At 45.8% G+C, this 24,610-nt stretch overlaps 1 protein-coding gene across 7 annotated transcripts in view; it reads right to left on the bottom strand.

Annotated features, from left to right (window-relative positions):
• Positions 1-24,610, bottom strand: part of SLC35F5 (solute carrier family 35 member F5) — a 575,369-nt gene that overhangs the window by 129,238 nt on the left and 421,521 nt on the right. The gene's annotated exons all lie outside the window — the stretch shown is intronic.

Raw genomic sequence — 24,610 nt, forward strand, 5'->3', positions numbered from 1 at the left:
CAAAGCCTTGGCTATGGTGGACTGAGCCTACAAGCCCTCAGGGGGTTGCTTCTTGGTCAGTGCATAACAGATGTTAATGTAGAGCACGATCCATGTAGAGATGGTCTGTGCCTGCACAGTTTTTCACTTCTTTGCTCCAGTAAACCCAAATAAGAGTTTATCAACCATCCAGTGTTCTTTTGTATGATCAATTTAGAACAACAGAGCTCTTTCTGAGTAGAAATGATGGAGTCTCTCACTTTCTTTAGAAGGGTGAGGTGGAGCACAAGAGGTCAGCAGAGTGATGCTCTGGCCAACGTGGAAAAGTGTCACTGCCATCGGCAGGGAAGGGGCATGGATGCAAAGAATCTGTTTGTTTGGGAAGACATTGGTGTATAAAAAATACACAGAAAGACTATGAAGTTCATTAACCCTCCTGGCTGATGGAATGGCCACATAGAATACTGTTTTAATGATCAAGAGATGGAGAGGGCACCTGTGCAAGGGCTCGAAGTGTGAGCACATCAAAAATGTACGAACCAAATTAAGGCCCCACTGGGGCATAACATATGGCTTAGGAGGAAAACATACGTTACAGTCCTTTTAGGAGACAACCTGAACAGGGAAGGACGATTTAACATCTATAATTTACCAGATATGGCTGAATGATATTGTTTAACAGTGCCCAATTAAGGCCTTGCCAGGATAACAATAAAACAAACAAGTTCTCTGACAAAGGTGCAGGGATGGGATCAACTTGTTTGGCAGTGTACCTGGCCACAATTTTGTCCCAACAGCAGGCATATCCCGTCTTAGCTGAGGGACCCATGGCTGCCAGAATGTCTGAGCCTTCTGAAGGGAGATCAAATACTGTCACAGATGCCACCACTCAACCTCCATGCATGATGGTGGAAAGTGTGCAGGTTCAGGTACAGAATCTTCCTATTTGCTGCCACAGGAGATCTTCCTGAAGGGGTAGCCTGATCGGAAGGCAGATACTCATGCTCAGGAGTTCTGAATACCGGGCTCTCTTTGCCCTTTCCAGAGCCACAATAATGATTTGGGTGCGGTTGTTCCTGATCTTCTTGAGAACTCTGGGCAGTACTGGCATCAGGGGGAAGTAGTACAGTCGGCTTGATTTCCACTTGAGATGAAACATGTTTCTGTGAAAGAGCTGCGTTGGTAACTCCAGCACCCAGAAGTGCTGACATTGTGGGCTCTTGGTAGTGTAGAATCAATCTAACCAAGAATCACTGCAGAGACCTTGCACCACCTATAGATGGAGATACCATCTGTGATCCGTGAGGTCATAGGCAACTAACTTCATCTGGCATTCAGAGAGCGTCCACGTATTGTACTATTAGGAAGATGTCCAGATGTTTCAGCCATGCCCAGATGTTCAAGCCATGTCCAGAGTGTGCGCAGTTTACTGGCACAGACTCCACAACCGCAACCTATCCTGTTTGTTGCAGTACTACATGGTAGTGGTGTTATGCGTGAACACCTGAACTAGCCTTCCCTTGATGGAAGGAAGGAAGGGCTTCAATGCCAAACTGATTGCTCTCAGTTCCAACAAACTGATGTGGAGCCGGGACTCTGCAGAAGTCCAGAGTCTTTTGATCTTCACCTCTGTCTGATGGCCGCCCTAACCCACGAGTGACCCATGTGTCAACACTGTGAGCTCTGGGTGTGGAAGGGAGAGGGGTATGCTGCTCACCTAATTTCGAATCTTCAGCCACCACTGCAAATCGTTAGCAATTTCCTCCAATATCTAGACCAGGTCATAGAGATTGCCCATTTACTGCAGCCACTGAGAGTTCGGGTTCCACGGCAGAGCCTGCATATTCCAGTGGTCATGTGTTACCAGCAGGACGCAGGAGGCCAAGAGGCCCAGCATCCTCTCAGTCAGTCTCACCGAAATAGAGGCTGAAACATTGGAATCATAGCCTGAATATCCTGAACTCATTATTTCGGAGGACAGACCCTAAATACACTGTGTACAGAATGACTCAGATGTCTGTAAGGGAATCAGGTTTGACTTTGGCAATTTGATATTGAACTCCAGTGAATGCAGGAGGTCTGCCCTAGTCTGGCAGTGGGTGATGACTGCCAGGGACAAGCCAGCCTTCAGCAGACAATCGTCGAGGTAGGGGAAGATTGGAACTCCTGACATTCGCAGATGGGCTGCAACCACTATCACCTTTGTGAACACCAGAGAAGTGATGGTAAGGCCAAAGGGGAGCACACCAAATTGAAAGTGCTTGTGGCCCACAGTAGACTGCAAGTAACATCTGTGGGCCGTCAGGGTGGGTATGTGGGTAGGTGTCCTGCGAGTCCCAGACTACCATCCAGTCTTCATGGTCCAGGTTATACAGAACCTGAGCCACCATGAGCCTTTTGGAATTTCTCCTTTTTCAGGAAGAAGCGAGAGAGTGGGGCAGATCTAGTAAAGGGCAGAGGCTTCTGCACATTTTCAGCACCAGAAAGTAGCAAAAATAGAAACCATGACCTACTGCAGATTTCGGCATTCTCACGCTGGCTTCTTTGGCCAAAAGAGCCTGCACTTCTTAATACAGCAAGTAGAGGTGGTCCTCCATCAGCTGGTTTGAGGATGGTGGCATGTGTGGTGGAGTTTGTCTGAGGTGATGGACATCCACTGAGGAAGGTTGTGCTCAATCCTGCCACCAACTGGTTGCCTATGATAGTGAGAAGGTATTTAAAAGGGGTTTGGAGGGTGCAGTTTCCGGGGCGGTGGTCGACTCGGCAGATCTGTGGCCTTGGGTCCCATGGGCCACAAAAGGACTGGGGAGATGGTTGGCTGTCATGGCTGGGTGGAAATGGCCACAGTTGGTAGCCCCTAACATAGCCACGGAAGGGGTGAAAGGCAAAGTGCATCTAACATGGAGCCGTGGAGTGTCCCAACAACAGGGCAGTGGTCCTGCTGTCCTTAAAGTGCTTGAGTGCCGTATTTGTCTTATCAACAAAAAGGAGAGTGTCATTGAGTGCAGGTCCATAAGAGATGTCTGGATAAACCCCAAACATCCCAAAGACCATAACCTGGCATGGAGACAGTGCCACTGATAAAGTAATTGCTCTACCTAGCAGGTCAGTCATATCAAGTTTGCAGTGTATGGTGAACTTTGCTGCATTCCTGTCATCGGCAATAGCCTGGGTCACAATGGCTTGGGGCTCCTCCCAGACCATGGCCAGCACTTGCTCAAACGAGTCCTAAACTATGTGGGACTACAGGCAAAAGTGGCGTGCTGTGTTCACCGACTGCAGTGCAAGGCAAGCGGAAGAGAAAATCCTCTTACCGAAGATGTCCAACCTCTTGAATTCCCTATCCCGTGGTGTGGTAAGAAATGTGCCAGGGTTTGACTCTGGATGTAGAGGCCTGGACCACCAGTCTCTCCAGGTTGGGGTGCTGGGTTAGGAAAGCTGGGCTCCCAGGAGTAGGGCTTGGTACATGCCCTAAGCAGGACATCTGTGAGAGCTTTGTTAAAAAGGAAGAGATGTTGTCTGGGGGCAACTCCCAGTTAAAGCACCTCTATCAAGAGGTTCGTCTTGACTGCCACCGATGGCAGTGTAAGGTCCCAGACCTCGTCACTCAACTCGTCACCATGGAAAACTAAGCCCCTTCCTCCAAAGCTACACTATGAGCAGAGATTAAGCCAGTGTCTGGAGAGGTGTCCAAACCAATACCATCCGCTAGTTCCTCTCACAAGTTATTCTCGGGCTCTTCTAAGAGGTTGAAATAGCACAGGTATCCTCAGATCCTCCCCAATGGAACTCACCACAGGGTCTATTGAAGAAGGAAGGCCCGGTAACTTGGAACTTCTAGCCGGTGACAGAGTTGGTGTTTGAAAATGCCAATCCGCCTCTGTATCAGTTGCGTATAATGCTGAGGTCTGTGCTGGGAATGGAGCCAGTGGTACAGGGCTCTAGGGAAGGTTGCAGTCTCTTCGCTGGTGCCAAGCCAAATCCAGTGGGGGCACCTGTCAAACCTGTGGGGCCCGAATGTATTCCAGAGGGGTCCGCCTGCCCAAATATGAGGAGCATGCATCTCAAAACTACTTTAAATGGGCAGGGGTAGTTCCGGTTCCGGGAAATTCTGGGAAGCGCAGAGCGGTCCAAGAGTCATTCCAGCACCTCGTCTGAAGGCTTGGATCGGGGCAGCAAAGTTGAAGAGTGCTTCGACTTGTTATGTGACTTATCTGACAATGACTTTGCACGAGATGATGACCATCTGGAACGGATCGCAAATGGGCCCAGGATCTTCCATATGACCAAGATCTGGAGCGTGGCAGAGTCGATTGGCTCCCAAACCACCTTGGGCTTCATGCCATGACAGTCAGGACAGGTCTTGGATTCGTGGCCCAGTATGTCACGGGCATGGGTCTGTGACAGGACCCACAGGATTAAATCCCACAGGATATTTAGGTACATCCCTAAGAACACTGGGAGCAAAACCTTAAGAGCTTGACAAAACAATGAACAATAGTCCAAAAAATGCATTAAGGAAGCTCTTTCCGGATCTGCACTGATGGCGCAGAAAGAAAAGAATGGATGTCAGCGTGCCGTGGTTGCGATGATATAAGTCCTGTGTATGTCACGACCCGATCATCACCACCGACCAGGCGCAGAGATTCTACTTGAAAATTTCTGGTTCCAATCTGATGCCTGGTGAATATTTTAAGGAAAGGAATCAACAGCTAGAAGTCACTATCAGATTTTGCCTTTCATCTTTCTCACAATTTTAAACTTTATTCAGATTTAGGGATGTAAATAAATACACGTACTTCTCGCGCCGGTAGACAATTACGTATAAAAAGGACTAGTGTAAAACATTTTACTTGTTACAATACCATCTGAAAAATGCAGCCAATGTCTCCCAGTGCACAGTAATTCAAAATTTTGATGCAAATTATGATCTTGAGGGCCAGGTGAAATGGCACAAGGTTTCATATTAGAGAGCCTCAGGAGTACGGAGACTCAAGATCCAAATTGCGAATACTCAAACCTGGTGTAAAAATCTGACACTCCAAAATGTGCCAAGACCCCTACACAACAATAATTTCACTCTCAATATTCTGTCTCATAGTTTGAAACTACCTCTTTTTCATACAGGAAGAAAGACAAACTTGTCAAGATGAACAAGTTACTTACTTTTACTTTTTTTTTTTTTTAAACTTACTCATCAGATGACTTTGACGGACACAGTGAAGTTGATGACCTCTTCAACTTCTTGCTTTTCTTATTCTTGTGGGACTTAATGGAGAAGTATGACTGACTGCAACGAAGATCAACGGCTCCGCGAACATCCACAGGACCTTCTTCTCAATCGGGATCAAGACCGTTACAGAGTTGTGTGTCCAGCAGTAAGGAGTTTAAGGGATTTCTCCCTCAAGGCCTTGAGGAGCATGGCACAACAATCAAAGCAGGTCTTGGCGTCATGGTCAAGCTCAAGGCACCAGAGACAGACAAGATTTAAATCTGTCACCAACATTTGTCGGTGACAGGTGCTGCAAGGCTTGAATCCAGCCTTTTTCATAGACATCCATCACCCCAGGAGAAAATTCTAAAAAACTTGTGCAAAAAGTCAAAAAAGGTTAGTCAAAAAATGACTGGGAGTAGCTCTCTCTTAATCTGCACTGACTGGCGCAGAATGAAAAGAACTTGAGTCAGCACGCTGGGGTGGTGCCTATATAGCACAGTGCATGTCAATTCCGGCGAAGACGACGTAGACAAGCCACGTGAAGCCGAATAATGGCACCTACCTACGTGCATGGGGACTGCTACCAAAAAAAATCCGGATCTAGTTAGACATCTGGGATAAGTCTAAGGTGAGGAATCTGCAGCTAGGAGTCTTTGTCAGATATCCTAACAAGCATGCAGTATTCACAGACTGCAGTGCAAGGCAGGTGAAAGAGAGAAGTCTCTTACCAGCCTTTTGAATTTCCTTTTCTGGGTGGTGTGGTGGGGGAACACGTTGGATTGATCTTGGCAGGCGAGGTCTGGACCATCAGACTCTCAGGGGTAGGGTGGTAATTCAGGAAGGTTGGGTCCCCAGAACCGGGGCTACAGCGGTGGGAGATTGTGCTGAGCACAGGAGTGCCAAGTAGGACTTGGCACAGGCCCCGATCAGGACATCAGTGAGGGCTTCATTGAAGGAGCACAGGGAAGTCAAAGAACGATTCAGCTTCTTGGACTTTTTCTGGTTGAACTTACCTGAAGAAGTCCCACATAGTGATGATGACTGGTGCGAGTGACTCTGAGAACGGTCCCTATACCTCCCTCAGGAACGGGACCTGGAGCAGCACGAAGACGCGTAGCGAGCGGCCAGAAGCTTCATAGCCCACTTACAATGGCTTTTGGATTCACAGTCCTGCAATCCAGGCAGGACTTGGAGCTGTGGTCCCACTCCAGGCACCACAAACACTCAACGCGGGGATCTGTCTCAGACATTTGTCTGTGTCAGGCATCACAAGGCTTGAAACCAGTGGTTTCTTTATGGGGCATACTCCAAAAAACAGATGAAAGAATGCACACAGGTCAAAGTCGACAAACGGTTGTAAAATTCAGTCAAAAAATGACGGAGTGGTCAACCAAGATGGCTGAGTGAATGTGATCCACATGAGCTCTGCTGCAAACTTGAGTGGAATCGGGGTGTGCAAGCACCTTCAGGCCTGTCAAACACAGCAGACCCTTTGATTGACGCGAGGAATTGAGATTGAAATAGAAGGCAACTCTGCAATGATCAGGAGGACTGATGGCAACAAATCCTGAAGAAAGTGGAGGCCGTGAGGGAGACTACAGAATGCCCCACGTGAACTGAGCTGCTATTGTGTGGTGGGCTCCCACTGAGAGTTCCGGGGCCCGATCCCCACCTGGGGAGCGACGCAGACACAAGAGGTGAGCACTCAGCAGGGAACCGCTTAATCAAGCGTAAGAAGGCCAGAGCGGCAGCTTCGTCAACACTGTCTCGTACCCGAGCTGAGTGGCCCCCGAACCAGCAGAGGCACCAGACCAGCTCAGAGACACATACAGGGGCCAGAGAAATAAGCATATGGCTCCTGAAAGGAAATTTCAGGCCCCAGCGACCCCCTGAGTGCAATATCAATTTAAAGCAAAGAACTGTTCCTGCCCCCCACGAGCCAGCTGAGCGCCCCGAATGCCACAAAGAAAACGGCCATTCAGGAACTCAGAAACACCAACGCACACAACACCAAAGAACTCTTCACCGTGATGAAAGAATTCACCAAACCAAATACAAACTCCGCAGACATCCACCTTCTTCCACTGCAAGATTTCAGACATTTACGCCAATCCTGCTCAACTGGACCACCCTCAACACTGACGTCATCCAATAGATCATGAAAAACATCTACTACTGAGCCCCCTCGGACCCATGCAAGCACCATATCTTCATCGGAGCTTGCGCGACCATCGCCCACAAACTATACTGCACCATCAACTGCTCCATCAAGTCCACCACATTCCACGAAGACTGGAAAAATACAGAAATAAACCCCTATGCTGAAAAAACCCTCCGCTGACCTGACAGACCTAAAAAACTAATGACCCATTTCAGTTCTCCCCTTTCCACCCAAAGTCATCGAGAAGGCCATAGGCACCCAAATAACCGGATTCATCAAGACCAACCAGTCCCTCAACCCCTCCAAATCAGGCTTCAGAAGCAACCACAGCACCAAGACCACACTCTTCACAGCAACAGACGACCTCTGCACTCTCCTCGACCGAGGCAAAACCAAAGCCCTCATCCTACTGCACTTCTCCGCCACCTTCAACACCATCTCCCACCACACCCTCTGCATCAGATTCCATGACGCCAACATCTGCGACAAAGTCTTAGAGTGGATCTGCTCCTTTCTCAGGCTCCCACCGTTCTCATCAAAACCGACATAGATTAGCTGCAGAGTTCCTCAGGGCTCCTCTCCGAGCCCCATCCTCTTCAACATCTACATGGCCCAGTTGCGAACATTGTTAGAAACCACGGACTTAACATCATCTCCGACGACACCCAGCTGATCCTCTCTCTCACCAACCGACCTACAACCGCCAAAAGCAACTTCCACAACCGAATGAAGGCAGGCACCGCCTGGATGAATGACAGCTGCCTGTAACTCAACTCTGACAAACCCAAGTTCCTCCTAATAAGCTCCACCCCCTCCACCTGGGATGACTCCTGGTGGCCCTCAGTGCTCGGAACCTCTCCCACACCCACTGTCCACGCATGCAATCTATGCATCATCCTTGACTTCTCGCTCTCAATGAACCGCCAAACCAATGCCGTCTCATCCTCCTGTTTCCACACGATACACCGCCTCAGAAATATTTCCAAATGGATCCCCAGTGAGTCCAGGAGAACAGTCACCTAGGCGCTTGCTGGCAGAAAGTTGGACTACGGCAACGCACTATGCTAGCACTACCCAAAAACTCCAAAAGAAACTGCAGAGAATCCAGAAGACCTCAGCCAGACTCATCCTGGAAATCCCTCGCTGCAGGCACATCACTGCTCACCTGAGAGACCTTCATTGGCTTCCTATCAACAAAAGAATCACCTTCAAACTCCTCATGCACGCCTACAAGGTCCTCTGCAACATCGGACCATCTTACCATAACCACTGCCTGTCATCCAGACACCTCAGCTCCGCTCAACTGGCCCTCGTCACAACCTGGAGGATTCGCAAGAACTCAGTTGGATGAAGATTCTTCTCTTACCTCGCTGCTCAGACCTGGAACGGTCTTCCGCAACACCTCAGGCAATCAACCTCACTACCTCAATTCAAGAAGAACCTCAAGACCTGGCTCTTCAACTGAACTGCTACCACCCTCCCCCCTCCATCCCTTCCCCCCACCATTAGTGCTTTGAGACCCTTACAGGTGATTAGCCTCACTTTACAAGAACCAGATTGATTGATGTTAAGATGGCGGCACCAGGGCTCAGTCATACAATTCAGCCTCTATAATAGGCACATGTGAAAAATGATATGGAATTCTGAGCTTCCATATATACATCAAAAAAGAGGGTGAATAGTGAGTAATAAGCGCTCCCTGCTCTAACTCTATAATATTTATACTTAACAGTATCGTACGGTGCAAATGACTGGGATCAGACCCTCAACATCCCTTACAAAGACAATACTATGTTGTCTACCATGCACATAAATACACTTGCACACGTAATATTAACGCAAAAAACAATTCTAGTTTTAGAACGGTAGCAACGGTAATTGGATATTCCTCATAATCCGTAATTGACATTAGTGTCACCGTATCATAGATATCCTGGATGGATAGACCACCATATACCAATTCCTCTTGTTGGGTTGCATCCTCATCTCTCCTTCTAGAATAAAAATATTTCTTAAGTTTCAATTTCCTTACAAATTTATACAGGTCTATTTTGGAATTACAAATATCTCCCTTACAAGAATTAAAGAGAATAAAACAGGGGAATTGGGAACTAAATCAAAGAAAGAATCGAGTAGGAAGACCAGAAGAGGGAAAAGAGGAGGAAAAAAGCGAAACATACTCAGGGATGAAAACAAGATCACGGGACAAAAAGATGTAGAATTATGTACAGAGGTTAAGAATAATGTAGTGAATTTGTCAAATAAAGAGTTATCTTCAGATATGATATCTTTGCTAAATAAGGGTCTTGGTTTCTGTCCATCTTCTAAGGGAGATATTTGTAATTCCAAAATAGACCTGTATAAATTTGTAAGGAAATGAGCATCCATATAACCTGAAGCCTCCTGAATGCGATCTTGCTAAAACGCTCCAATTACATCCATGCATGCCTGACCCTAAGATGGAGCACGCCTAAAGGAATAAAAGCTACATAAGAGAATACACAGGAGAAGCAATAGTATAGTCTCATCTGCTCACCACACCACACCATAAACCAACAACTGTTGCTTATTAATATTGCCTAAGAGTTGAACTACATAAAGAGCTGCTTCCTCTATGATGAGATAGAGTGACTATACCAAACGCAGGCGGAGGAAGCGACCCAATGAGGAGAGCAAACCGGGCTACTGCTTCCATGTTCTTAGATGAGACTAGACCTGGTGAGAAACTGGAGTTCTGCTCACTGCAGATGCCCTGAACCTTACGGGGGCCTTGCCGCACTAGATTGAAAGGACTCCAACACAGAGATATCTCCAACACAACTGTAAAGAGAGCAAACAGTGGAGGACCTGCAGGTGGCGATCCACCCCTGGTGGCTGTGGGCTTTAAGCCTCCAAAAAAAGACCCAAATAAATATGAGTGTCCAGCTACTTCACACCTACAGAGGCTCATACTCCACTACCTGCCACTACTAACAAAGACGCCATGGCGCTTACAAAGGAGGACCTCCTCGCTTCCCTTCAAGAATTCAAACAGGAACTTCAAGAGGAGCTGAGGGTGGATATGACCGCTTCTTTGATACAACTTAAATCTGACGTTAATATCACAGGTTCTCTGAACTTCAACACAACCTTGACTCAGTGAGCTCACGAATGCTGAATCTAAAGACCAAAATCAAGGAATTAGATAAGCACATGGATAGGACTAAAGAAACAACTGAATCCCTCCAGAAGCAACTCTAAGCCTCAATATTGAAATGCAAAGACCTGGAAAACAGGTTGAGATGTGATAACAAGCTCATCCGAAATCTTGTGGATAAGAAGAAGACCTAGAGACCTTCATAGTGGGTTTCTTTTCAGAAACTGGGAGACACTCACATAAAAATCAAGGTAGACAAAGTCTACTGGTTGGGAACTCAGAAAGCAGGAGGGGGAGGTCGCCCCGTGATGTCCTAGTGAAACTGCACTCCTTTAAGATGAAGGAGGCGATCCTTCTAGCAGCACGAACAAAAGAAGACATCCCATTTCAGGGTGCTACATGCTCTCTCTTCTAAGATACAGCTCCAACAATGCTAGCTCGTAGGCAACAACTAAGACCTGTCACCAACAAACTAAGGCAGGAGCTCGTCGGGTACAGGTGGACTTATCCATTTGGCTTGGCATTTGAATACCACAACAAAACTCACCATTTCACCGATCTGCAAGCGGAAGCAACGATTCTTGACATACCGATCTCAACTGATCAAGTTCAAGAAGGAAGTGTACGGTCTCTCCCCATGAGTCAAACCGGAACTACTGAGAGAAACCAATGGGAAACGCAGAAACAGTTTAAACCCCAGCCGAAATGTTAAACATTTAAAGAATCTCAAACCTTTCGCTCTTGAACAGGCACACCAAACCAAGAAACCTACATATACACTGGCAGAGCCTGATGACTCATCTTAACAACAAATCTTGCAATACCTACAACCAATGTTCCCTGTAAGGCGCGCGCGCACCTTTCCTTCACCCACCGCGCAGGCCCCTTTGGCAAGCGCGCATGTTGTTCCACCATTCCTGTACTTTGTGGTAGTTTATTTGTGTTATCACTTTCTAAGCCTAAATAAGCCTTTTAGAGCGATATACGTGCTCCCCTAAGGCAGATAATGCTCATATTTGAATCTGGATTGAAGTCAATGAAAACAGCGTTTAAAGGCCACGGGGAGTGTTTTAAACATCATTTGCCATACTTTAGCATACAAGCGAGCAAGTGATATTTATGTTGAAAATGAATGGTTAATGAGCTAGGAAAAGCTTCAGAACAGTAGAAAATGTGCTGTTATCAACTTTTCCATCATTGTCGTACTTCATAGTTGTTTATATGCATTATCACTTTCTCAGCTCAAATAAGCCTTTTAGAGCGATAGTCGTGCTCTCCTATTGCAGAAAATGCTCATATTTGAATCTGGATTGAAGTCAATGAAAACAGTGTTTAAAGGCCGCGGGCAATGTTCCCTGTAAGGCGTGCGCGCACCTTTCTTTCCCCCGTCGCGCAGGCCCCTTTGGCAAGCGCGCACGTTGCAACGTTCTTGCAACGTCGCTCCCTGCATCATGCACAGCAAATGTGACAAGACAACAACAAGACGTAAAGGCACCTTCATTGCTCATTTACCGTCTGAATGGACAGAACACTTTTTTTTGTCCGCTTGCCAGAATGAGCCAGTAGGCCTAAAAATGGCTCACCCTTATAAATCCGATTAGTCATAGCGAGTGGCTGAGCAGATAACTTGAGGCCTCTACTTCAAGTTCCGATCTGTAACATCAACAGAGCACAAAAGAGTGTTTGGGGGAATTGTAACTCTGAGTGCATGCAATGCGGAGGCTATCACTACAGCTGTAAAAGAGTTCTACACTGCCAATAAGCTGGACCTTATGAAAATGGTCATGTTTACATCAGATGGTGCATCAGTGATGCTGGGAAAGAACAATGGTGTTGATACCTGCCTCAAACAATCCATTCCTCATCTAGTTGAGCAGCACTGTGTTGCGCACAGAGAAGATTTGGGAGTTGATGATGCCTGGAAAAAAGTGCTGATGATCAGGGAAATGGAAACATTACTGAGGACTGTCTACACTGTGTTCTCCCGCTCACCTTTAAGAAAGTCCAAGCTGGACGAAATTGCTTTGGTCACTGAATGTGAAGCGGTCTCCTTTCGGCCACTCAATGAGGTGCGGTGGCTTTTTTTAAGGCATTTTGCTGTTGGTGCACTCTTGCGTAATTATGAGGTTGCTCTCAAATACTTTGATCATGAAAGAGTTGAGGAGAATGACCCAATTGCTAAATATTGCTACAAAAAACTATTGGATTCAAACTACCATATTTCCTTTGCAGCACTAAATGACATTCTGGGTGAACTTGCATCTTTGTGCAAGTTGTTTCAGAAAAGCTCTTTGACCACCGTCAAGTATAAGAAAGTCTTGGTCCTGGGTGATTGTGACACCCCTGGTGATGTTGTTCGGCAGTACAGAGATTATAAATATGTGGTGGCAGCGCATATAAAAAACGGATTGTTTAGGACCTTTCAAGACATGGTGAATTTCACTCTGCGGAATGCTGCACAGTATAATGTTGTATCTCAGCTTGTTGATATCTGTGCAACTTTCCAGGCTTCAAGTGCAGACTGCGAACGAGGATTCAGCCTCATGAACTCAATCAAGTCCAAATTAAGAAACAGACTAGAGGAGAGTCACCTAGATATGCTGATGAGGACAAAGGCTTACCTCTCAAATGGGAAAGTTGATTTAGACCGAGTTTATCAGCACTGGAAAAATGGCAAGGACCGGCGAGAAAAACAAACATGTCACACATCTAAAGTTGGCACCTGACTTGTCTAAACTCTGATGCGGCTTCTCCTACAGTCCGTGTGTGGGTGGGGTAGGAACATTTCTCAGCCTGTATCTTGGCAGGGGCATCATGGCATTCCTCAGCAGTGTGTTCATCAAACTGTAAATGTTAACCAATTGTACAACTGGCTGTATTTGATGTGCAGGGTCCTCTGCAGCACTCTGAGAGTATTCATTAAAGTTTCATAATGGTTCAACCTCCTGATTTCTGTTTTCTCTAACTGGGGTGTAGGTGGCACTTAACAGGTCATGTCCTTGGGGTGTGCAACCAGGTCACAAAACTGCCTTGATGCCCTATTGCATGGAGCAATGATATCCCTTTTTTGCTTTAGTGGTATGGAGAGGCTAATGCCAAAGATCTTGGCTAGTTATGCGCTGCGTGCGCGTGAATGGTCAATTTCTTGACGCACGTATCCTTGGCTGCAGCACACAGAGACCGCACACTGCCGCACACAGTGGAAAAAAAATTAGAGGGAACATTGCCTACAACTACAGTCTGCTTCACCCTTTCCTCCGAAGGATGGGATGACAAGCTAAGTGAATTGCACTTGGCCATACGAAGATAGGAATCTGATACTGAGGCATGATTTGGGGGGCTCGCACACCTCAAACGCAACAGCTTCTAAAGATTTGCACTAGCAGCTCTTGACCACACACCTGTCATACAGCACATACTTACCATGGAACTAGATGTTTGGAGACATTTTGTTCCATCAGTTGTATATTAATCTTTTTTAAGTTTCTTGTTATTCGGTACTATGTTTTGTGAGGAGTGCAGCGGTTCTTGCTGATTAGGGAGATAGAGAAGGGGATGTGCCCAATATACTGGGTTCTCAGATGCAGAGTCAAGCAGCAGGCCACGCTCTTACTGAATTACCATGGTGATCACTACACTACAGTGGAACATTAAAGGTCTTAACTCACCGGTCAAACGCCATAAATTATGGAAATATCTATTAGACCAACAATTTGACTTTGCAGCCCTAAAGGTCTGAATAATTGTGATAAATTGGTCACAGCCACGAAACATAATGGGGTAGCCCTTTTTTCACTCTTCCTTAGGCTTCTCACCACAAGACTAAAAATCTGACAAAGAGAGGAGAATTATCTTAGTGAAGGGGTGTCTGACTGGACGGTTGTGCATTTCTGCTTCAGTCTATGTCCCCAGTGTTAGCCAGGTCTCATTTATCCAGACACTCCTAACACTACTAGGATAATTTGCTGAAGAGGAGATTATGTTAGGAGACTTTCATCTTAGATGGGACCCAGTTATGGAGAGCACTGATCCCCTAGATCATTCAAGGGGAGCTTTTCAAAAGCAATAAAAAAAGAAATACAGAAGTTAGGACTCACAGGCGCCTGGAGGGCACCATACTCCTCTTATACCCACCGCACATATTCTAGAATAGACTATGGTTTCCTAAGTCAATCGCTTATGCCATCCCTACTTATAGCCTCCATTCATCCCATCACCATTTCCTATCATGCCCTGCAACATTTAGCCTTAAACTGGGGACCTCCACCACCCAAATTACACTGCAGGTTTTTCCCGCTTCCTTGACAAGGGCCCACCTTCTCAGTGATAAGCTCTGCAGAGCTATCAGAGACTTTTTCCAGCTGAACCCCACCTAGGACACTAAGCGCTCTACACTTGGGACATATTCAAAGCATACACTAGAGAGAAATGCATTGCTCCAGTCTCAACACTTAAAAAGAAAGGACAAAAGAAAGATTGACACTTGAGGCGGAACTTAGTAAAGCCGAACTAGCACAAACAACCAAATCTACTATTATAGAGTGGAAAGTCACAGAAGTTGGAGGGAAACTGAATGCTATATATACTAACAGGTAAAAGTTTTTCCCTTTTATGTCTTAAACGCTCTTCCTACGAGCTCTTCCTACGAGCATGCTAATAAGATGGGACATAGGATGGCAAGACAACTTAGACTTAAACGGGAGAAGGAGTATACTGAAAGAAGGTGGCAAACTGGCAACCTCCGAATCGGAGAAGGCCCAAACCTTCAGCAATTTCTATGAACGACTATACACTGCGAACCCCACGATTGAAAAAGCCCAAAAGAAATACCTGGGAAATGTGAACATCCCCCAAGGGACAGAAGCCCAAAATGAGCTCCTAGGGGCACCCATTAGCACAGAAATCAGAGAGGCAATTATGGCCTTGAAGCCCTATAGGTCACCAGGACCCGACGGATATAAGGCTCTTTTTTACAAAACGTTTAGCTCTGAACTCATACCACATCTGGTTTCTCTATGCAATTACGTGGCCCAAGCGAGGTCGGTCACATCCTCGATGAGCGAAGCCCTCATCTCGATTATCCCCAAACCGGGGAAGGACCCTCATTCCTGCAGTTCATATCGCCCTATAGCATTGATCAATCTAGGTGCCAAACTTTATGCAAAGATTTTGGCCTCCAGACTAGAGGACCTCATTCCCAATTTGATTCATTCAGATCAATTGGGCATTATTAAAGGGAAACAAACCCATGACAATATGTGGAGGGTGATTAACTTGGTTGAAAAAACAAACAAACAAAACAAAAAGATACCGGCTATCTTATTAGCCCTTGATGCAGAGAAGGCATTTGACAAAGTAGATTTGCCCTTCCTATTTGAGTCGGTTTGACTTATGCAACCAATTTATTGCAAGGATTTTGCTCCAGAGGGGTACACGTCAGGGGTGCCCCTCTCCCCGTTACTATTCGCTCTTTGTATAGAACCTCTAGCAGCTACAGTAAGCGCCATTCCCACTATTCAAGGCCAGCCATTTGGTTCACAGTACCACAAGATTTCCCTCTTTATGGATGATGTGCTAATGACGCTGACCTCCCCGCAGTCATCACTGGATGCTCTGCAGAAGGCACTATATAATTTTGAAGCAGTAGCAGGATTCTGTACTAATTTTAACAAATCCTTTCCCCTTAACCTAACGCTCCCCTCCTCAGATATGGAAGATTTAGTGGCCAACTGGCCATTTCAATGGGCCAAAAAAGAGATTACTTATTTGGGTATAAAAAGTACCCCCAGGGACTTGGACTGAATCAGAACCAACTATCCGCTGCTCTTACAACAGCCTACGAAAACGTTGGGCGCCCATGTATATTTGCTGGCTGGGTCACATTCACGCCATAAACAGGTCTGTGTTGCCTAAGCTACTATATCTCTTCCTGGGCCTCCCTGTGGAGCTAGACCAGGGATACCTTCCATCCCTCCGTTCCTTATTAACCTGCTTCCTCTGGAAAAATCACACAGCCCGCTTCTCCCACAAAATATTGAGGCTCTCAAAGGATTCATTTTAATCTGGCCTTCCACCCTGCATTATTCCCGGGGCACTTTGATGTATGGAGAGAGCAAGGTTGTCTCACTATAGCTGGCCTATTCCATGGATGGGACATTCACACTTTTGAACACTGTCAAAGGGATTTCAATCTCCCCTCCATGGAACACTGCCGCTACATGCATCTAAAGTATTGGGTGCCTCTGTCTGTTATCTGGGAGGCTGCCACTAGGGAGCTGACTCCCATCGACAGATTTGCAAAGAAGGCAGGGACCTTTAGGGGTTGTATCTCCTTCTTTTTCTCTCCCCTGTTATCTACCATATGTTCTCCACGTCCAAGAAACCAAAGCTTTTGGGAGCAAGTCCTCAGTCACGATATCTCTGAGGCTAGTTGGAGTAAACTCTGGAGAGATGTTCCTTGATTTAACCGCTTCATTGGCATGCGAAAGGTCTATTATTAATAACATTTTGACCAGTATATTTATCCCACTAAACTCAAACAAATCTTCCCTAATACATCAAATTTATGCTGGAGAGCATGTGGTCTAAGGGGTGACTGGTCACATTTGGTGGGATTGTCTGACTATTTGCCCATTTTGGTCTGAAGTACTTGCTCAGAATGAGAAGATCCTGGGATACCCGATTCCAGATAGCCCTGACCTTCCATTACTAGGGCTAGGGGATGAATCCCTTAAGTGCCAAACCAAGGGAGACAGAACCATTGTGTGGCTATGTCCAGGGGCAGCCAAAGTATCCTTTAGCAGCAGCGTGGACGAAAAAAGGGGCGCATCACTGACGCAATAGCACGCTAGGCTTTGGCAGACAATGGAAAGAATGGCTGATATATTTATGGGCAACTATAACATTTTTTAATTCATCTGGGGCCTCGCAGTGCTAAATCTACCTAGAAGCCTTCATTTATGTGCATGCCCCACCCGCCCTAGGGCACCCCACCTTTTCCAATTTTAACATGAGGAGTGGAGGAGGTGATACCTGAATCTGGGGTGGCCCCTTGGGCAGTTGTTTCCTGACAGTCCTCCCCCTCACCTATGTCAACATTTCTTGATGTTACATCTAATAACTCTCACATGTACTGAAGTTGTTCTTAACGTTCAGCCCCCAAGGGGTAACGTTCTTTTCTTTCTCTTTTCTATTTTTTGTTTTGGGGCTCGGGGAGTTACTTGTATTAGTGGCACTCTGAATAGTGATGGTGGTAATACCTGTAAAGTACAAAGGGGAACATCCCCCATAGGGCAACAAGGGGCTACTAAACTAACTGAACTGTAATATGAGGAGATTGATACGTCTGTTGTCACCTATGTTGCTGCATGTACGATAAAACCAATAAAAATACATTTGATTGAAAAAAATGACTGAGGGGAGCTCATCCAGATCAGCGTTGATAGCGCGGAAGAAATTTAACTGAGTTCAGAGCAGCTGGAGTGGTGCCTTTACAAACACAGCACGCATCCCTCCTGACACAGACAATGTCACACTGAGCCGAACTATGCCATGTACTGGCACGCAAGGGGACTGCTCAAACATTTACAGATCCAGCCTGACACCTGCAGAATATTTTAAGTTAAGGAATTTGCGACTAGAAGTCTTTATCAGTTACTTGCACTCTACTGGCAACTAGAGAATAACTAGAGTAAATTGACACATTCACCTGTAAGAAATCTGCTTGTTACAAAGCAGAAAGCTTAAAATGATGTTAGAAGCAACAACAAAGTGTTTTTAACAGCTGCATGGCACACACCTGTTCTCAGGGATCCTATTCAAAGAGCTTGAAAGGACTTGTGGGCAGAGGGGCGCACTGTCAACGTGCTGCATAATATGATTCTGAAGGTCAATGGTTAGCCGTAAACTAACTACTTTTCCTCTGTGCCTTTAGGTACATCTACCTCATTTTTACACTTTTAAATAGGGGAAAGACAGCAATGTCAACATATTTAAAATATAAGGGTTTTTGGTATTTTTCTCAAATAATTGATCTAAGCCATATACAAATGGGAAGCAAAAGTATTGTCATACACTTAATTATTTTCCGGTACTTGGAATTTTGCCCCTCCTTTTTATTGTGCTCTGGGATCCTGCACTAGGGTGGATATATTCTGTACTTATGAATATTATATTCCTAGTTAGACTAAGGTTTAGATTTTTGCATCAAGTGATGCTCTGATGTCTCTGCCATGGGTGCCTATTCTGGTAGCTGGTGGCATTAATAAGACCCTGGTTTTATCTGCATGATTTCTGGACTCTCACATAGATTTCTGCCATCAGGGATGGCATCAGCAATCCTTTTTAAGTCATACTACAACATTTCTGACTGTGGACTATTTCCATTAGCCAGTCAGGCAACATATTGATTGTATGAATATATTATTATGTGCCCAACAATGACTGAAGGACTCGTCATTCATTAGACCATCTCATTGAGGGAGATAAAAAATAGGATTAAAATCCACATTAGCTCTCCCACTGAAGTTGAGCTGTGGTTCAAGTTTGCCATTCGGTCTATAGGACCCCTGAATTCTAACAACCTGCTGAACGTACTAAACATAGCAATGATGACGAAAACTAGCATTAAATCAGTTTGTTTTGTTTGCTTTGTACAAGGATTAGGAATTGTATTTCCATTTCTATTTCCCTGGCTCCATCTGTCTTTACATTTTGTAAAAATTTAAAAACTGTTGGATTGACCTGTTCAAAAAGACAACCTTCTTAGAAAGACGCTTGTAGTGACGTAGACCTCCCAAAACAGTGGTGCTTATTTCATAAGGGCCACTGTGGGTACTCCAGAAGTGGGCAGTACTTAAATGGATGAATATGGAGAGAAGGGTGGTGGCAACTTGGCATCAGCAATCCTTTTTAAGTCCTACTACAACATTTCGGACTGTGGACTATTTCCATTAGCCAGTCAGGCAACATATTGATTGTATGAATATATTATTATGTGCCCAACAATGACTGAAGGACTCGTCATTCAGCAGACCATCTCATTGTGGGAGATAAAAAATAGGATTAAAATCCACATTAGCTCTCCCACTGAAGTTGAGCTGTGGTTCAAGTTTGCCATTCGGTCTATAGGACCCCTGAATTCAAACAACCTGCTGAACGTACTGAACATAGCAATGATGAAGAAAACTAGCATTAAATCAGTTTGTTTTGTTTGCTTTGTACAAGGATTAGGAATTGTATTTCCATTTCTATTTCCTTGGCTCCATCTGTCTTTACATTTTGTAAAAATGTAAAAACTGTTGGATTGACCTTTTCAAAAAAACAACCTTCTCAGAAAGACGCTTGTAGTGACGTAGACCTCCCAAAACAGTGGTGCTTATTTCATAGGGCCACTGTGGGTACTCCAGAAGTGGGCAGTTCTTAAATGGATGAATATGGAGAGAAGGGTGGTGGCAACTTGGTTGCTCTTTTGTAAAACCATTCCTCTTATACTTGATGAGATCATACAACCAGTTGAGCTTCTAACCAACCTGACCATATATTACCAGACATCTGCCAACATACGTATACAATAATTGGACAATATGCTACTGATTAAAGACAGACTCTTATGTGGGTTAATTAAAACAGAACATCTGTATCATAAATGATTTTAAGATGGAGCGCACTTAGGGCCAGATGTATCAAAGGGTTTTACCCATTCTGTGTCTAGGGGAAAATGCTTTAGTACATATGGCCCTTAGTGTGCTAACAAAGTATAGCGCTCATTAAGATTTTGGAGCTCGATGTCTTGTCACTAAGACAACTTTAATGTAATGGGCGATTAATACTGCATTATATATTGAATGGGTCTATAATTAACTTTTAATAAAAGAAACTGATTTATTTTTACTTTCAGATGCATAGACTGAACATGTTATTTACCTTCGCAAATGCCTTACCCGGGAGATACTATCTATCTACGATCCATTCCATCAGAGTGGATCATGAAATTTTTCTGAGCAGTCCCCTTGTGTGCCAGTAGGTGCCGTCGCTCAACTGCATGGTGTCATCTGCACCAGAAGTAAAGTGTGCAGTGCCTATACAGGTGCCACCCTAGCATGCTGACCTCAGATTTGTGACTATTTTTCCACCCCAGAAGCACAGAGCCATAAAGTGTGCTAGAGTGAGGTCCTCAAGGACCTCATAAAGAAGAGTTTGCAGAATGGGGAGATGGGGAGGAAGGGAGGGTTGGTAAGGAATCTGTGGTTAGATAGAGTCTCCACCTGGTAAGGAATTACCAAAGATAAGCAACTTGCTCATCTGATAGAGACTTCTATCCACAGATTTCTTACATTAGAATAGAAACTAAAGCAAAGCAATCTCTCCCAAGAAGAGAGTCTGCAGACTGTCTACACTAAAAGAGCCTGGAGGGCTGAACAGTTGAAGTGCCCATCATGCCAGTCTAAGCAGTAGTGTTTGGCAAATGTGTGCGGTGATGCCCACATAGCTGCCTGACAGATGTCCAGGGCACGGACACTGTGAGCTAACACAGTAGTTGAGGCCTTCGCCCTGGTGGAATTAGCCTGCAAACCTTCAGGAGGTTGTTTTAGGCAAGTGTGTAGCAAATTCCACTGCAGAGTCTATCTGGAGATGGTTCTCTTGTGCACTGCTTTATCTTTCTTCACTCCAACAAAACCCACAAACAGTTGATCAGCCACATGGAAGTCTTTAGTACAATCAATGCAGGACTATTGCTCTTTTTGGATTCCCGCGGTAAAGTCTCTTCTCTTCTGTGGAAGGATGAAGTGAACCAAAGGAAGTTGGTAGTTTGATGTTCTGTCCGATGTGAAAAGGTGTTGCAACCTTGGGTAGAAAAGAGGCATGGGCTCTAAGGTCCAGTTTGCCCAGAAGGAAAGTAGTATACGGATGGCTGACTGAGAGGGCCTGTAACTCACTAACCATCCTGGCAGATGTAATAGCCACGAAAAAGACTGTTTTGATGGTGAGCAGTCGAAGAGGGCTGCTGTGCATGGGTTCAAAAGGTAAGCACATCAGAAACACCAGAATTAAATTAAGGTTCCACTGGGGCATAACGAAAAGTGTGGGTGGAATCATGAGTTGTACACCTTTTAGGAAGCGTGTCACAAGGGGTGACTTAAACAGGGAGGGTTGATCTGGCAACCACAAAAAAACAGAGATGGCAAAAGGTACCCTTTTAACTGTGCACAAAGCAAGGCATTGCTAGGCTAGCAATCGAACAAACATGAAAACGAGTGCAGAAAGACGGTCAGCTTGTTGGCAACACACCAAGCCACAAATGTGTCCCACTAGCAGGAGTTTTGAGGGATGCATGGCTGCCAAGATGACAACACAAACTTCGAGGTGGAGTTCGGACACTCTCAACTGGCTCTCCTCAATCTCAACGCATGTAGGTGTAGCGTGTGCAGGTTCAGGTGGAGAACCATGCCCTGTTACTGCAACAGGAGGCACCCCCAAATGGGAAGCCTGAACGAAGGACCGATGCTCATCCTCAGGAGTTCGAGATACCAGACCCTCCATGCCCAATCTGGAGCCACAAAGATGACTTGGAACTGGTCGGTCCTTAACTTCTTTAGAATTCTTCCCAGGAGTGGAATTGATATAAAGGAGACCTGAGTTCTACTTGAGACGAAATGCATCTCAGAGCGAGAGCGGCCTTGAAAACTCCAGAGCGCAGAAATGCTGACACTGCTCGCTCTTGGCAGAAGCAAATAGATCTAATCAAGGTTCTCTCCAGTGATGAAAGACACCTTGAAACACCTCCGGATAGAGTTGCCATTCCTGATACACAAGGCATCGCCAGCTGAGTTTGTCCATCTTGGCTCTTAAGGGTCCTGCTAGGTGCCACACAACCAGGAAGCTGTCCTGATGTTCCAGCCACCTCCAGAAATATAGAGCCTCCTGGCACATGGCCCAGGACCCCACTCCACCTGTTTGTTGCAGTCCTACATGGTGGTGGTGTTTTCTGTTAACACCTGAACCAGCCTTTCCTTGATGGATAAATGGAAGGTTTTCAATGCCAAGCATATCACTCCCAGCTTCAACAAGTTGATGTAGAGATGACACTCACCCCAAGACCAGACTCCCATGATCTCAACCTCTCCCAGATTCCTGCTCCAACCCAGAAGTGATGCATCTGTCACCACTTTGAGTTCTGGGTGAGGGTAGGGAAAAGAGTCTGCCATTGCCCCAATCTCAGTTTGTCAACCAATACTGCAGGTCTTTTGCAGTTCCCTCTGATATCTGGACTAGGTCGGAGAGATTCCCCTATGTTTATTGAAACTTCAGGTCCCATTGCAGAGCTGACATATGCCAATTGGCATGTTTTACCAGCAGGAGGCCATGAAGCCTAGAAGCCTCCGAATCAGTCGTTCCAATTTCCAGGATAGAGGCTGAAACATTGGTATCATAATCTGAATATCCTGGACTAACTGCTCTGGAGGTTAAGCACAAAACAGCACTGTGTTCAGAATGGCTCTGATGAAAGGGAGCATTTGAGAGGGAGTCAGGTGTGACTTTGGTTCATTGACAGAGAACCCCTGAAAATGCAGCAGGAGTACTGTAGTCTGGAGGTAGAAGATGACTGCCTGGGGCCAGCCCAGCTTCAACAGCCAGTCTTCAAGGTATCTTTGTAAAAACCCAAGAGGCACTGGCTAGGCCAAAGGAGAGCACAGCAAATTGGAAATGCTCCTGACCTATTATGAACCCCAGTTAACGTCTGTGGACTGGCAGGACGGTAATATGGAAGTATGCGTCCTGCAAGTCCAGGGCTACCATACAGTCTTGCGACTCAGGGCAGACAGAACTTGAGTGAGCATTTTAATCTTTCTTTTTCAGCAAGTAGAAGAGAAGGTTGCAAGTCCAAAATAGGCCAGAGGCGGTCATCTTTTTTTTAGCACCAGATGGTAGCAGGAATAACTGCCACGATCTACTTCTGAAGAAGAAAACCTTCTGATGGCTCCTTAGGCCAGAAGAGACTGTACTTCCTGTTGCATAAGTGAAACATGGTCCTCCGTTAGACGATCAAAGGATGGTGGCAAAGCTAGTGGAGTTCATTGGAAAGGAACAGCATAACCCTACTGGATAATCCAAAGTATCCATTTGCCCGACATTGTCGTCCGCCACTGGAACAAGTGGTACCATATCCTGGCGCCACCTGGTTGTCTATGATGTTGTGAAGGAATATCAAAGGGGCTTGAAGGTTACAGCTGCCTACAGGGTTCCAAGGGGGGAGAGGATTGAGCAGACTTGCAGCCTGTTCTCACAAGGCTTATGGGAGCCACGTCCGCAGTCGCGAAAGGACTGAGGTGCCTGTTTCTGTCGAAAATGAGAGCATGCGACTGATAGGCCCTACTCTAAACACGGAAGGAGTAGAAGGTAGATTGTGGTTGTCGTGTGGCTATGGCGAGCCCAAACGACCAAGCAGTGGCCCTGCTATCGCTCAGCGACTGAATCTGCCATGTCACCAAACAGTCAACTGCCGCTAAAGGTGAGTCGATAACGGATGCCTGGACATCCCCTGAAAAGCCAGCTGTCCTCAGCCAGGAATGATGGCTAAGTGCCACCATAGAAGCAGTGGCTCTTCCTAGCTAGTCAGTTGTATCCAATCCACAGGAAATAGTGAACTTTGCTGTGTTTCTACCATCAGCAATAGCTTAGGGGAATATGGCGTGGGCCTTCTCCTAGGCCATAGGCAGCACTTGCGCAGCCAAATCCCATATAGATTGGGATTATTGGCCCAATAAGCATGCGGTGTTCACAAATCGAAGGGCAAGTCTGGTGGAAGAAACAAATTCTGTTGCCAAATATGTTCAGCTGCTTAGATTACTTATCCGGTGGTGTGGTAGGGAATGCATCAGGGTTGAATCCGGAGGTAGATGTCTAGACCACCAAGGTCTCATGGATAGGGTGCTGGGTAAAAAGGCGGGATCCCTGGAAGCAGGGCGACGGCAGCATTAACATCAGTGAGGACTTCATTAAAAGGGAGATGGGGTTCTCTGGAGGATACCTCGGGTTGAAGCACCTCTGTCAAAATGTTAGTTTTGACTTTAGTGGCTTTAGTGGACAGCATCAGGTCCAAGACATAAGCCGCCCTGCA

Source organism: Pleurodeles waltl, chromosome 3_1, assembly GCF_031143425.1.
Source record: "Pleurodeles waltl isolate 20211129_DDA chromosome 3_1, aPleWal1.hap1.20221129, whole genome shotgun sequence".
NCBI lineage: Eukaryota > Metazoa > Chordata > Amphibia > Caudata > Salamandridae > Pleurodeles > Pleurodeles waltl.